At 35.3% G+C, this 16,537-nt stretch overlaps 1 protein-coding gene across 27 annotated transcripts in view; it reads left to right on the top strand.

The window, feature by feature from the left end:
- Positions 1-16,537, top strand: part of LOC105227111 (ADP-ribosylation factor-like protein 4A) — a 566,667-nt gene that overhangs the window by 190,350 nt on the left and 359,780 nt on the right. The window lies entirely within an intron of this gene.

The raw sequence follows: 16,537 nt of genomic DNA, 5'->3' as shown, positions 1-16,537 counted from the left end.
CTAAAAGAGGGGATTCAAATAAAAAATTTAGTGTGGAAGAAATCACACTGCAAACTATAGAAGTTGCCCCGTATATAAAGACTTAAAAACGAAATTGTCTGTCGGAATTCAAGCGTGTTTTAACCAAATGTTATATATTCCTTCTAACATATTATTATTGAAATCTTTGTTTATATTTTAAAACTAGTAAATCTTAAAGACAATACTACACAAGGAAACAATGCAAACGTGGTGAAAGGCAACACTACACAAATGCAATTGCCCCAAAACCAACCTAATGAAAGCGTTGAAACTATGATTTTCAACCAATGTATGACACAATTTCTATTCACAATGTAAAACATGATTCAAGAGATAATCAAAGCACAAAACCAAATGTTGCAAACTTTTCCGTGCAAAAATCAGCGTATTGAATATTTGTATATAGAAAGTTAACGGTGTTAACCAACTTAAACTGGAACTTATTAGATTTCTGGATGAAAATAATATAGATGTAATGCTATTAACGGAAACTCATCTTACGAATAAAAACAATTTCTTTATACCGGGATTTAGTTTCTGTGTTACAAACCACCCAGATAGAAAAATACATGGTGGAACAGCAGGGTTGGTTAAAAAACGATTAAATCACCACGCATTAGAATCATATGTTACAGCGCAATATCTATAAAAAAATCGCTGGGGGTATTTAAACCTGAAGGCTATATTCTGCCCACCTCGGTTTAAAATTACAGACAACCAATTTAAAGAGTTTTTTGAACGTTATGTCATAGATTGCTAGCAGGTGCAGATTACAATGCAAATCATATTTATTGGGACTCACGATTAATTGATCCGAAAGGACGACAGCTGTATCACACTATTATAAATAGGTACATTGACGTAGATATAAATTAACATATCTCCTGGTAATCCGACATATTGTCAGTGATCGTAACAAAATATAGATAAATCGCACATAGCAGTTGATACATGTACTGACCTATCTTCTAATCACTCTCCTGTAGCAATAAATCTATATGAACAACCCATATTTGTTGATCCAAAAGTGGGTCTAACAACTTATAAAATGAATTGGTTAAAATATAAAAAATCCGTGAGTAGCCACGTTAAAATTGGGTTTAATTATTGAATCCGTTTCGATCAAAAAACTTGACAATTCGATCGAAAATTATTGTGTTGAAATCATTGAAGTTTTCGATACAAATGAGCTTATTGGCCGACTCGACAAAATACATTCCGTGGCTAATAGATGGCACTAATTTCAAAATCATTGAAACCGCTGTTCAAATATCATTGAACATGCTTACTTATCAGCAAAGCCGAAATTCTGCTAAATAAAAATATCTATTTATATATTAATATACTTACATGCATACATACATATGTATGTACATAATGCATTTACATGCAATGCACATCTACGAGTAATAATAATAAAAATGCATGGGACACAAATCATAAATATACAGAAGAGATAACATTAAACACTCACACACACATGCAATAAATTGTACACTTGAAATCAACCCCATGTCATGAAGATTATTTAAGATAGTTTTAAAAATTGTATATAAGTAAGGAAAATACTAAATAAGAATCAGAATGAATAAGTTCTCCCTAGTTAATATCGTTTACACGATATGAGTTCAAGAATTTAAACAATTTTATTTATACGCCGAAATGCGTGCCTTTATTGATATTCTTAAGAACTAAATTTTAATATAAGATCTTACAGCTATTTATACTAATGAAATGCGGCTGCTGTTATCTGCATGCGACTTCTTTGTTGTAATTCGATATCTGCTATCTTGCTATTACTTGAGATGCGGAGTTGGTTATCGCAGTGGATTATTCCATTGCCAGATGTTTGTTGTTTACATGTTGAGAATGCCTTTCTATATAATGCATGTTCATTTCTATTGTTCGACTGATAGTGCATGTCAAAGCGAGTTCTATCGGTTTACATACATAGTTCGCCTTTGTTCGGAATGTATATTAGGAGATAAGATGTATGTGAGTGTGTGTGACCCGGAGCGAGGCTATGTCGTTAACTCCCCTCCTTCTTAAAACGGAGCGTCCTCGCTATGCTGCTACAGATTGTTGTTGTTGAAGACGATTCAATTCGACTTCGTATATTTCGTCAATTTGCCTTTGTCTGTGAAGCATTCTTCTATTTACGCGATATCGGCAGAGGTGTACCATACCGTAAGTGGTGACTACTAAAGTAAGGAATCCTATTATGATGAAGAACGTAAAATGTACTGGATTTTCTACAATAGGTATCAAAAATGTTGAGAGTGTTTGGATATTGCTGAATTTGTATATTGAGTTTGAAGAAAGGATACGGAGTACTTCAAGTTTTTCGTTGTGTTGATTGTGTATTATTTCTCTGAGTTGTCTTTGATGATTGTAATATGTCATGTTATCGATGTTCGTGGATTCATTGAAGTGTATCAATTTAGGGCCTGATATATGCATGTTGTTCCAAGTATGCTGGTAATCTGTCAAAATGTATCCATTCTCTAGGATGCGAAGTGGAGCATTATTTTCGTGGGTTGTTTCGCATTGTGCTGTTTTGTCTTCTAATATTTTTATAGTACAAGTGTCAGCGGGTTCTGATTTACAAATAAAGTTACCCATATAATTTCTACATTTAGATATTCTTTGATAATCGTTACACTTTGCGATCTTAGGGTCTAAATTAATTTTACCATGCTTATATGCTAAAGGATATACATTAAATAAGCTACATTTAGTTTCAAGGATAGGATATTTGTATATTGTTATAATTGTTTGTTGTAGGTAACATATATGAATGTCGGCATATTCTAATATATTAATTATTGGAAGATCTAACTTTTCATGGTTTATTAAATCGTACACGTCTTTCAAATTTAATGTGCCAGAATAGAAATTATTAGTTTTTGCAAAATTTATAGTGTTAGTTATTGATTTGAGTTCATTATAAACTTCTGATATAACAATGTTTTCGGTTATTGCTTTGGGATCAAGGCTTTCGAGTATTCTTTCGAACTGTGAATTAATTAATTTTTGCTTATTATTATTCTCTATTAGCAAATTAAGTGAAGTTTTTATTTCCACAAGGTCATCGTGGTCTGGTGTGCCCGTGATGAATTTTAACATGGAACCAAGAAAGTTAAGTGATCTTTTGGATCTATGAATATTGGGAATGAGTTGAGTTTTCAGAGTTTCGATTTTGTTTACTAAAATTTGAGTTTGGGGTTGGTCTTCTAGATTGAATGATGATTTCATTATACTTTCGTATGGCGCCAATATTTTTGAGAGATTGGATATGTGATACAAGAAAGCTGTATCCTGATAAATGTAAACAGGATCAGTTTCTACTAGTACATATTTCCTATGGCTTAAATCTATAATATTGTCGCAAAGTGCGATAGAGAAAAGTAAGGTAAATACTATTCCGTACATGCTTTTGCTCTGATATTGTCTTTATGGATAATTACTTTTTTATTGGTCGTTATTGTTTCTCCGTTGTCTTTTTTTACTATATGTTTCACGTATTTTTTTCCGTTTTTGTTTCGTCTATGCGTTTTTGAATATATTACCTCTCCTTCTTTGTATTTGAGCTGTTTCCGATTACGGTTATGGTATCGCAAAACTCTCTGTTGGTTTTGTTGAAGACGCTCTTCGATGCCAGGATATTCCCTTTGATTGAAAAACACGTCCTCGGGTTTGTGGTTGGTTACCGAATGGATTGTTTTGTTGTACTGTCGGACTGCTTCAAATATCTGATCGTCAGGAGCCGAACTGTGTTGATGCGCTAATACTTTTGCGAGTTCGATAATTGTGCTATGCGTTCTTTCAACTTGACCGTTTGTTGTCGAATGATAGGCTGGAGTTTTGGTATGCGTTATTTGTAATCGCTTGTATATTTGTTGTGCACATATGCCAGTAAATGTTGACTCGTTATCAGTCATTACAAACTTTGCGTTTGGGTATATTTGTGACAGTATCTCGTCAACATATTTGTATGTGTCTTTCTTTGATGGTATTTGTCTCAAATGGCAGAATTTGGAATATTTGTCGGTTGAACTAATGTACATATTGTTGCTCATAAAAAATAAGTCTAAGTGTATGTATTCGCCTACTTCGCCTACTTGTTTGTGAGGCAGATTTCGCAGTTTTGTACTTCTTTTTTACAAGCGTCACGTATGTTTGGCTAGTAGTATCTGAGCGAGATTTCCTGTGCGATGTTTTTGTAGTTTCTGTGAGCACGTCTGTGTGTGTCTTGTATGATCTGTTCTTGTTGTTCGGTTTCGGTAATATCGTCCACCAATTTTTGCGCTAGTACAATCGATACAGTTGGAAATGTGTTGATAATGTCATTTTCGACGTAAAATAACATTTGCTCGTCTATTTGTATAGCATTAGTTATCTTTGGTCTAATTACATTTTTTAGTCTATCTAGTAATACAGTTTTCGTATTAAAAAAGATCGTGTGTCGGCTGTTAGAAAATATGTTTTGTGAGAATATTTCGATGGGGTTCTGATCTGACCGTTTTACAATAATTTGGTTTCTAATGGAGTTTACTGGTTTTTTTACTCGTTTGAGTCTTTGTGTTGGTGAGCTTTGTGCTGAATGTTGGGAGTCATCAGAATTTAAAGTGTTGTTTATTTGCTGACGAGAAAGGGCATCAGCGACCACGTTCTGATGTCCGGGTTTGTAAACGATTTTTGCACCATATTCTTCAATGAAATTTTTCCATCTTTTTAATTTTGTATTGGGGTTTTTTTCTGATATGGAGAATATTAGAGATTGATGGTCGGTGTATATTGTTAAATCTGCTATACCATACAAGTAGTTGCGTAGTTTCTGTAGTGACCATACAATTGCGAGTAACTCTTTCTCATTTGTGGAGTAATTCTGTTCTGTTTCACTGAGCGTTCGTGAAATAAATGATATGGGTTTTTGGTTTTGGGATAATACGGCTCCTATAGCGTAATTGCTAGCATCTGTGGTTAATTCGAAAGGTTTGTTAAAATTTGGTTGGAAGAGTTCGACCTGGGCTTGTAGTTCTTCTTTTATTATGTTCAGTGCTTTTAGTGCAGGTTCGTCTAAAGTGATTTTTATTTTTGCACTTTGATTCTTTGATATGCCACCGTTCTCTCCTCTGAGGAACGTAGTTAGTGGTTTGACGATGGCTGCAAAATTCTTTATAAATTTTCAATAGTAACTTGCGAGACCTAGGAAGGATCTGAGTTCCTTCAGTGTTGTAGGAATAGGGAAATTTTTAATAGTCTGTATTTTTGTTGGGTCAACTGTAATCTTGTTGTATTTAATTATATGCCCTAAGTATTCAACAGAGTCTTTGAAAAAGTGAGATTTTTCGTTAGATATTTTCATATTGGCCTGGTGAAGGGCATTTATGATTATGCGGATGTGTTCGATATGTTCTTCAGGAGAGGAAGAATAAATGAGAACATCGTCTATATAGACGTACGCGAACTTCCCGATATATGGTCTAAGGATATCATCCACGCATCTTTGAAAAATAGATGGGGCGTTTTTCAGGCCGAATGGCATACGAAGAAATTCGTATTTAGCTCCATTTACACTAAAAGCCGTTTTTTCCCTGTCTGATTTATTAATAAGGATCTGATGGAAACCAGACTCTAAGTCTAGAGTTGAAAATACTTTTGCGTTTCCTAAATTTTGTATGGTCATAGCCACATCAGGTATGGGGTATCTATCTGTAACAGTTTGATTGTTAAGTTTCTGAAAGTCTACGACCATTCTGCGCTTAGGTTTCCCTTGTTCATCGGTACCTTTTTTTGCGACTGTCCAAATGGGAGAGTTATACGGACTTTTGCTGGGTTGAATTATTTCATTTTCTAAAAGTTTGTTAATTTCTTTGTTAATGAAATCACTATCCGACATAGGGTACGGATATTGCTTGGTCCAAATAGGATCTTCAGATTTCGTTCTAATGGTAGCTTGTACCGTGGTAGTATATGGTAGCACTTCATTTGTGTCTTCATTTCTTTGCATAATTTCTTCCATTTCTGCTCTATATTTTTCACTATTAACCGTATAATTTATTTTTTGCACAGATTCACTTTCTTTCTTGGCCCAATATTTATAACTGAGCGTGTACTCGAAAAGGTTGATTTCTGCTTTAATTTTCCTAAGACCCTGTTCACCCAGAAGCATATCGAATTCTTTTAATGCATCAGTTTCAAAAAATGTGAGATTATGTTCTAACAATGTAATTATTTTTTTTGATTTGGTTATTGAGTAACCATGAAGAGTTTTCACTTTTACAGGTTTAATTTGAATAGACTTACCTAAGTTACATTTTGTACTTATATAGTTGTTTGTTGCTCCAGTATCAATCAGGATGTTAATAAATTTGCCTGTATCCCTGCAGTGGCGTTGCAGACACGGCAAATCGTTCATGCGCCTAAAAAAGCGCTGCCTGTTTCGTAATCATCGTTCTCGTATTCTGGTGTAAGCGATTGTAGTTCTTCGTCGCGAGTCTGCTTTACACGTTGACATTTCTGTTGTACGTGGGAATTATGAGATGAAGGATTTCGTTCTCTTTTTTGAGGGTTACCGCGAAATTGATTATTTGGAGGTAGCCCTTGTAATTGACGGTTATAGCTGTTTTGTTGTGGTTTGGAATGATCCCTATTGGGATTTGCGGATCTCGTGTATTGTTGTGATGAATCTACGTCCATTGGTTGATGCTGTTGCCGGGGTGCTGTCTGATTGTATTGCACCTGTACGTTAGGTTTGTACCTTTGTGGCTCCTCGTAATGTCTTCTGCTTGAGTTTTGGTACTGTGATGTATTATATTGTCTCTGCTGATTGTATTGCGGAACGTCGAATTGTGAGTTTATATTATCGTGGTATATCGTACTCGCGATAGCGTAAGCGGTTTCTAAGTCCTTCGGATTGTGACTGTAGAGGGTGCCGCTGGTATATTTACTGTTCAGACCGAGAATGAATGTCCTCACAGCTTCCTGGTTTGCATATTCAATCATAGCTGATGGATTTCCTGGTCCATGATTATCCATCTCAACTTTAGTGAGTGCAAGATTAAGTGACTGGCTGACTTCGGAATGGAACTCTGCCAGAGTCCTTTTTCCTTGCTTTATTCTTTTCATTCCTTCGAGCAAAACATACAGAGGTCTCTGGTCCGCATAAGTATAATCGAGACGGTTTATTATGGAATAAAAGTTGAATTTGGTGTTGTGGTTTATTAAAATATCGGCCGCCTCTCCTTGAATTTTGGAATGTACAATCGAGAGTGCCGTGTAGTACATGGGTGTAGTAGCGTAATTCTTGATGTTTTCCATGTGCGTCCAGGCGCGTTTTCTCCATGATCTATAATGGTTCATATCGCCTGTGAAGACTGGTAAGGTTTTGAATATTTCTAAGTTTATTTGTGATTCATCTGTGATGTTTGGTGTACAGTCCTGGTATTGGTTTGTGACTGTGACGTTAGGTGTTGCGTGGGTTTCCAACGAATTCAATCTTTGTTGAGTTTCAGTGAACGTTGTGGTCAGAGCAGCGATTTGTGCTCTCAAGCTTGCGATTTCTTGTGTTGTCATCTTGACGTCGGTGTTCAATAGGGGACGACGCAAATTGAACGGCTTTTGTCTCCTTTTTTGAGATTCTAGCGTGTTGGGATATCCGTTGATATAACGTTGCTTGACTGTTTTATCTATATATCAAGACTTATCCGTTATTCTTTTCCAGATTTTGCAGGAATATTAATTTTATCTTTGTTCAATTTTAAGCACCTTTTTCAAAGATCTAGTGCTGGAAGTCCTACTTCCCGTGGAATTTTTTCTATCGTTTTATTCAATGGATAGAGATGGCTTACAGACTGGTTGAGCCCCCAGTTAATATCGTTTACACGATATGAGTTCAAGAATTTAAACAATTTTATTTATACGCCGAAATGCGTGCCTTTATTGATATTCTTAAGAACTAAATTTTAATATAAGATCTTACAGCTATTTATACTAATGAAATGCGGCTGCTGTTATCTGCATGCGACTTCTTTGTTGTAATTCGATATCTGCTATCTTGCTATTACTTGATTGCGGAGTTGGTTATCGCAGTGGATTATTCCATTGCCAGATGTTTGTTGTTTACATGTTGAGAATGCCTTTCTAGATAATGCATGTTCATTTCTATTGTTCGACTGATAGTGCATGTCAAAGCGAGTTCTATCGGTTTACATACATAGTTCGCCTTTGTTCGGAATGTATATTAGGAGATAAGATGTATGTGAGTGTGTGTGACCCGGAGCGAGGCTATGTCGTTAACTCCCTCAATAAAAGTCTTGCATTGCCCCCCAGCAGAGGTAAGGATAGTAAGAAACTATATTGAAGTATAAACACCGCAAAATCGAAAATATTCATCGAAATCTATTCGTTGATGAGTGAACTGCGTAAATTGACAAAAATGGAGCATTTGTAAGTATTTACTCGTATGTAAAAAAATAGCTGAGGGCGCATTATATTATGTTTTAAATGTGTGATTTAGAGAGAAGAAAAAAAGTTGCACCCAGGCATAGCTAAAGGATTTTCTTAAAGAGCTCCCGCGAAAATAAATGCTTTTTAGGAGGACACTTCAGAAAGGTTAAACGCTATGGGCCGTCCAGTTAAGAACAAGACTGGATGGAAAAAGGTATAAAAAAACATCACGCGTTTATATTACCGGTTAATATTGGTTCATTTATAGATTCGGACTTATTTTAAATTTCGAGTTAAAAAGTAAATGGTTAAAAATACAAACAAATTTCTGGAATAGGTGCTGGGCTCTTCAACCAAGTAAATTTAAGCTCCCTCGATGAGGATGTCAGCGCTATACTTTTCATTAAAACACCAGTAGAAGGATTGAAAGGTACATATACAAAGTTTTGGAATATCAGCAAACATTTCAGATGACATCCCTAATACAAGTAAGAAGAAACCAATTGATGACATTTCTTCCTAGCTTCAAATGCAAAATGAAAAATCATTTTATCGTCGGACTAGCAAATGAAAGAAAATGGAGTTACTGACCACCTGGCCCACTGTACACCGCACAAGAAACAGAAAATAAACAAATTTGGTTTACTTGGGGAGGAAATATATATACGAGTACATCCAAAAAAATATGGAGGACAATGTTTCAAAAGTTCTAAACACGCTTATGAAGCAACAGAGCGAACATGCACAAGAACAGTCTGAAACAAACAGATGGATTATAAAACTATAAATTAAAAAATATAAATTTAAGGAAATTAGGCGACATAATGCTGTGATGTAAAAAAGCCGATTGATAAATTAGAAACCAAAAAATAATTAAAACTTGAACTACAACATATAAATAAGCCATAAATTTTTATTTTTAATTTCTAATAATTCGTTTAAAGAATGTTTATGTTTATTTAAATATTATTATTGTTATTATTTTATTGAAAAGAATAATACAATTACACCTTAACATTCTAAAAATTTTACAGCATTAACGACTAAGGCCATCAGCTTCTTAATATTAAATATTGATAAACTATTATACAATGGTTTAGTTATTTTAGAATATCACACTTCAAAATAGATATCTAGTGTACATTTAAATTTAATAAGCTGTTTTATGTTAGTAATTCTGTTAAGTTTAAGTTGAGACGGTTGTGTTCCAATGATGTGCCGTTTTGTGTTAAATGTTGAGTTGTGAGATTCTCGGATTACAATATGGGCAAACTGGTGTTTGGGAGTTTTCCAATAAATGTTTGTGTGTTAGTTTGGTGTGACTCAACCGAATGCGAGTATATACAATGCAATGTCGTCTGGATATAGTGGTAGGGAAAAGAGGCGATCTCCGTTGAGGATTTATTATTTCGTAATAGTAGGAGTATTGGCTCCAATGTTCATTTCCGGCCTCACGATAGGACTTTTTAGCAAAATTTTTGTTTTTTTTATTGTTGGTATTTATAAGTTTTAAGGAAGTTCTTGTCGCATGTTTGGCTTGGCAGTCGGCTAGAGTATTGCCTTGTATAAATTATTCCTCCAGTCTTACGGCTGTTGTCCAGGAAATAAACTTTAAACTTCCACTTTTACAATTTAGTAATTTTTATTGAGCAAATTATTTCATCAAGTCCTACGGGCTGTTGTCCAGGAAATAAACTTTAAACTTTAACTTTTACAATTTAATAATTTTATTAAGCTCTATGTGCTCTTCTTAAAGTCTGGCTTAAGACTAGAACTTAAAAATATGAGCCCTGTCTGTGCTTTGGCATAATTTCGGCAATTCTGCTGTGCTGTTGTTGATATTGGAGTAGCGGAGAATTTGCCGGTTGATGTGAAAATGCTGACACGGACTATTCGCACGCTTACTGGCTGGTGTGGAGTAGCTCTTAAGAACGCTACAGTGGGCAGACAAGCAAACTAATGTGTTAACTCGCTACAGTGGGCAGACTAGCAAACTAATGTGTTAACTTATACCAATGTGGCTGGGTATCCACGATAACTTAATTTTACTAATATTGTTGATGAGAATATCTCTAATTTGAGAAACAGTTGGATCAGCATAATTGACGTGTAGTATGGCTTGAAGTAACGATAAAGAATCACTGAAGATGAGATGCTTACGTCTACTCTTTTTTGCTATTAGGCAAGCGTGCAGGATGGCTGTTGCTTCTGCCGTGAAAATTGAGGCAAAAGGAGGTAGTATAGTTGACATGATTACAGAGTTATCCTTAACGACACTGAAGGCCACATTATTATAATCCTTTGATCCATCTGTGTAGAGTGTATCCCAATTTTTGTGAGAATTTATTATTTCTGAGAAGTATTTTAAGTAAACGTCTGGTGGTGTAATTTCTTTTTTAAATTTAGCCAAATCCAGAATAACGCACGTTTTTATAAGACTCTAAGGGGGAGCGCGATGGCCTGGGATCACTGGATTATTTAAAAGGACATTCATTTCCTTTGTAGCATGGATCAGCGTTTGCAAGGCTGAGGTTTTTCTTTTCCGACGTAGCCCGCTTGTTAGTGCGGCTTTAACAGGAGAGCCTTCGGCATTGATCAATTTCGTAATCATGCTTCTGGTGATGTAAAGCAATTTGTTTTCTAAGGTAGGTAATCCGGCTTCGGCTAAAATGTTTGTTATACTCGTAGGGGTAGTACGGAAAGCTCCAATGGCAAGTCGGGCTGCAGTGTGGTATATTGACGCCATCTTTGACCAGTTTCTTTTTGATGTTTTGCTGATGTTTTTGACAGAATTATTGATTTAACTATGTGAGTGAGTGTTGGAATTACTTTCTAATTTTATATTGCTGATGCACTTGAACATACATACATCGAAGGCTATAAGGAAAAGGGTTACGGACAAAGGAGAGCCTTGTGGAATACCGTTTTCAATTGGACATTGCTCACTTATAACACCATTAACTTTTACGCGAATTTTTCGATTGAGAAGATAGTGCCGTATAAAGTTCATTATTTTTGGACCGAGTTTCCAGGTGGTTAGTTGTGCTATGATAGTAAGAGACCAACTCGGTCGAAAGCTTTTTCCATGTCAATCGAAATAATTGAAATATGGTTTTTACTAGAGAGAGAGTCAGGCCCGTAGCCAGCTTTTCATTTCGGAGGGGGCTGAAGTAAAAACATATATAAACTTTGAATTTTCTGTTTATTAAAAAAAAACAATATAAATTCATATACGTATTACTTAAATTATTTGGTAGTTGTAACTTAAATGAGTAATATTTTTCTTTTCTTCTTGTTTGCCATATCATTAATTACTTCATCTGGATCTATTTTAATATCCCAGTGCACTGCAATAACAGCAAGTGCACTCAGCCGCTCATTGCCCATCACACTGCGTGGTAAAGTTTTTATTCTTTTTAAGGTTGAAGAAGTTCTTTCGAAGGAAGCGGTCCTCACTGGAAGAGTTGGTAAAATTGTAAGCAGGTAGTGAATATTTTTAAAATACGTTGCATCGCAATGTTGCAGTAATTTCAACACTTCTATGGTTGGATCTATTGTTGATAAGCTGGCACACCACAATCGATACTCTGATTTTAATGCTGTCATTGATATTTGCTCCTCGAAGTAAATAGTTAAGTTTTTTAATTCTTCGGCATTATCAATTGCAGCAAAACCTGGGAGTAGAATTTGAAATGACGAGAGTATATCCTCATTCACTAATAAACGTTCTGTCATGTTTTGAATCAGAGCATCAACGCATGGAATAAATATTGTAACTCTGAAGTGGCTTTCAGGGGTTGTGCAAGGTGGATTAGCACTAGTAGTTTGACGCGAAGTCACTCTAGGCACTACAAGATCTATGTCATAAAGATCTTTAGACATTTGTGATGCTGTTTGGAAAATATCGTTGAAAAAACCATCTTATCTGGTGCAGAGTTCTTATTAATTCTTTGGCTCGGTTCATTGCTGATACAAAATCCATAGATTTTTCTTGGAGTTACACAGACAGTGGCAGCGTTAAGCTGAACAATTGCTCACAGACGAATAGACTAAGCAAAAAATCGCTTTTCTCTACCGCTGCTAAGAAGGCTGATGCTTTAGACGAAATGGACCATGTCTTACTCGAAATTATTTCCAAACTTAGTACAATGAATTTGAAAAGCTCCACAAAGCTTATAATGCTTTCATGCCTTTCTATAAACCTTGTTTCACAAAGGCGAACAAGTCGTCTTTTTTTGCTTTCTGGTGCGTGCTTCTGTATAACGTCCTGGAAAGTTGTGTTTGCATTTGAATGGTTTCTAAATAAATTTGCTATTTCACTGACAATTCCGTATTGAAGGTAATGACATAGTATTAGAAAGCGCAAGGTTCAATCGGTGACTAGCGCAATGAACATATCGTGCTTTTGGATACAGTTGTCTTATCCTGGTTTGCACTCCACTTAAATGCCCTGATATGTTTGCTGCTCCGTCATATCCCTGGCCAACCAACTTCGCCATATCAAGATGGAGATCTGTACAACGCTTAAGTATGACTTTTGATAAGTTTTCAGTCACCGTCTAGTGTAGTTGCGTACGACTGTTATAGGTTTGAGCTGAGTTGTGTATAAGAGTTTCAAAAGATTCAGTCAGTGATAAATCTTTTTTATTTGCGATTTATTTAAAAAATTTCCTTATTTCGGGGGGGGGGGGGGGGCTTAAGCCCACTAGCCCCCCCCCCCCCCCCCCTGGCTACGTGCCTGGAGAGAGTTTGATATTTCCTCATCTAAGGTAAGAAGAGCATTGTACCACGACCAGGCTTAAATGCTGTTTGTCGATTAGAAAGTAGATTATAATTTTCCATTACTTTTGATAGACATGAAATAAGTGAAATTGGGCGATAACCTTCAGTGGTGTTTTTTGGTTTATTGGGTTTTGGTATGGGGATAGTGAGACTTGTTTTCCAAAATTGAGGAACTACGCTATTTGTAAATATTATGTTGTATAGTTGGCATAGTTTAGTTGTACCAATGGGGGGAAGGTTTTTTATAAGCGGATAAGGGATTTTGTCTAGGCCCGGAGTTTTACCTTTCAGTGTAGAGAGGCAAGAATTAAGTTCAAGTGTATTGAAAGGAAGATATATTTGCTTTGCTTTTTGTCTTAAGTGGTAATTAATATGGACAGAATTAATATAATGACTTTTTCTAATTACGTATTTATCGCCAAAATTGCTATTCTTTGAATAGTTCGACCAGGTTTTGGCAAAAACCTGTGCTATTTCTATTGGAGTGGAAGTGCTTAAATTTTCAAAGTTTTTAATTACGTGGATATTTTTTGAAGGGAAATTTCCATGGATGATATTTATTTTGCTCCAGGGAATTTGGGAGCTGGTTTGGTAATTAATATCCCTCGTAAATTCTATACATAAATGCGGTCCGTTTTGAGATTTTAACTTCTCTTTTAAATTTTGCATTGGCTTTTTTATAATTTAAAACATTTTCATTTGTGGGTTTACGCTTAGTAATTTTCCATAAATAAACTTTCTGAAGCCTGAGTGAAGTAAGTTGCACCAGTAAGTTGAGCGTTTGCAAAACCCAGGCTTGTTAACTGATATGGACAAGTGAGCAGCTTGTTTTATTTTTCGTAACAGCTGATGTTGCCTGGTACTATTGTTAATGTTGAAGGTTAAGTCGGCTAAAAGTCTCTCCATAGTTTTTTGATATAATATCTAATCAGAAATTTTTATGTTGTACCCTCTATTAAGGTTCATATTCTGATAACGATTTAGCCCAAATAGGGATGTGAAGATGGGTAGATGATCGCTGCCATGTGGTTCTTCTGAGGTCTTCCAAGTGGCAGCAATATTGAGAGGCGGATAACAGATGCTAACATCAATGTGTGTTAGTGTTGATCGTGTTGAAAAATGGGTAGGGGATTTGTCGTTAAGTAGTATTGGAACCCCATAGAGGACTCCACCCGTTAAAGTCACCAAGAAGTAAAATAGGGTGTGATGAAGTGTTAATAAGATTTGATAAATTTTCAGTGGTTAAAGTAGGCGATTTCATTTATTTAAGTGGGTATGTTTATTTATACTTCTGTGTTCACAAAAATACTTTGCTTTCGTTTTCAATTCTGCTAGTTGGTGAAGATTTTGTTTTTGATTTTCTATTTTTCCATAATAATATGGTTGTTAGTGCAAATTAGAATTGAATTTAGTCTTAGTTGCATTTACTACGATCACAAAGTTTTGTACACATTAAAAATGCCTAAAGGTAAAGAATTAGCTCCTGTTGAGAAAAAAAATATTTTGCACCTTTACAATGAAGGTAAATCCACAAAATATATTAGTGATATGTTTAGTCGATATCTCCAAACAATAGAAAATTTGGTAAACAAGTGCAAAGAACGCGGTAACCTAGAACACACAGGCCGCAGTAGACGGCCAAAGTTATTGTCAGCAAGGAAAAATTGTAAAATATTATAGGAAACTCCTGCTGCAAGAAAAAAAACCACATATATCGGCTAAAAATAAACAAAGAGATTATCGTTTGCTAATACTTATAAATTAAAGATTTTGATTTATGGAAAACTGTAATACGTAGTGACGAAAGCAAATATAACATTTTTGTATCGGATGGTCGTCGTATAGTCTAGTGGAAACAAAATGAATTAAATTTCAAAAACGTCAAGCAACTGTTAAGCACGGCGGTGGTTCCGTCATGGTGTGGGGCTGCATGTCAGCTCAGGGAGTCCGGAAAACCGTTTTTATAGACGGGACAATGGATAAGCATCTTTATTTATTTCTTGACATTCGAAAAATCGATTATTTTACGAGAAAACTCGATTTTCGAGTAGAATCGGAATCGAGTTTACCATCCCTACTGGCAGCTATCGGGCACATATAAAACCTCCGCACAATAACCACCACAAAACAAAAAATGATTTTTTTTCCATGTAATTTATATGGAAAACAGAAAATTTGAAATAGTCACCTCTTAATATTAATATTAAGAGGGCATCTTTTGAGTGACTTTTTTTTACACATTTTTGAAAGTTTTGAGCCTGTTTTTCAGTTGAAAAAAAAGGTTGCCTCAGAATGACTCACCCTAATATATATATATATTAAATAGATGTATAAGAATGTATTTATTTATTTTTTTTAAATAAGGGCACTTGTGAGTGTCATGATTATTGGTTTTGCAATACTCACAGTGAAACGATTTTTCATATTTAATATTAGTGGGATCATTTCCCATTTAACTAATAATTATTGGCCTTACTTACAACTAATTTTATGTTGTTGCTGCTACTGCTGCTGTTTTTACTGTTGCTGTTGTTTTTTGAGTAGAATTTGGCGGTTGGTTGTGCGACGCTCGTCGTTGGCGGCCGTGTACGAGGTTTAGATGAAATAAGATGTTTTTGGCGAAATTTCAGGTTCACAGAAATTTTTTGTTTCTTTTGTTTTTAGAAGAGGCTTTCAGCGTTTTTTATGTGGTTGTCTTATGGATCCACACACTTTCTTTTATTTTTTTGAAATTTTCACAAATGTTCACTTTCAGTTATTTTCTTCAATTCAAATTTTGAGATCACTTTATATTCGCTGTTGTAGTTTTTTGTTTTTGAATTTTTTTAATTGTTGTAACGCGTACGTTTGCTCGTTGTTCGCCCCTAATTCGTTTAGACGTGGCGTGTTTGATTGGCAGTTGGCACAAACACACACTCGAAATTTTTTCAATAAGTTTCTAAGTGGAGCTGAGATTTTTTGCTTATGTGTCTCTTTTTGGACTTAGCATTTTTTCAACTTTTTTTTACTTTGCCGTTAATTGCTTAGTGCGTTTCTAATTGCTACCGTACGCCTTGAGTTTCACAATAGTTATTTCTTTTTTCGCGAGTTTGCGATACTTGTTTGCGTTTTGTTTTTTTTTCTTCTCAGTTGAGGATACTTGATTGATTTTCAAACGATAACACGGGGATTTTGTCCCCTTAAATGGTTACCTCCGAATTTTATTATTATTTTTTGGTCCAATAGAAGTCTTACGATTCTCCTGGCAGGATCGCGAATTAATTTTTCAGTTTGAGTTTTGTGG

The sequence above is a fragment of the Bactrocera dorsalis genome, chromosome 6 (genome assembly GCF_023373825.1).
Source record: "Bactrocera dorsalis isolate Fly_Bdor chromosome 6, ASM2337382v1, whole genome shotgun sequence".
In the NCBI taxonomy this organism is placed as follows: domain Eukaryota; kingdom Metazoa; phylum Arthropoda; class Insecta; order Diptera; family Tephritidae; genus Bactrocera; species Bactrocera dorsalis.
This window is presented reverse-complemented; position numbering and strand designations above follow the sequence as displayed.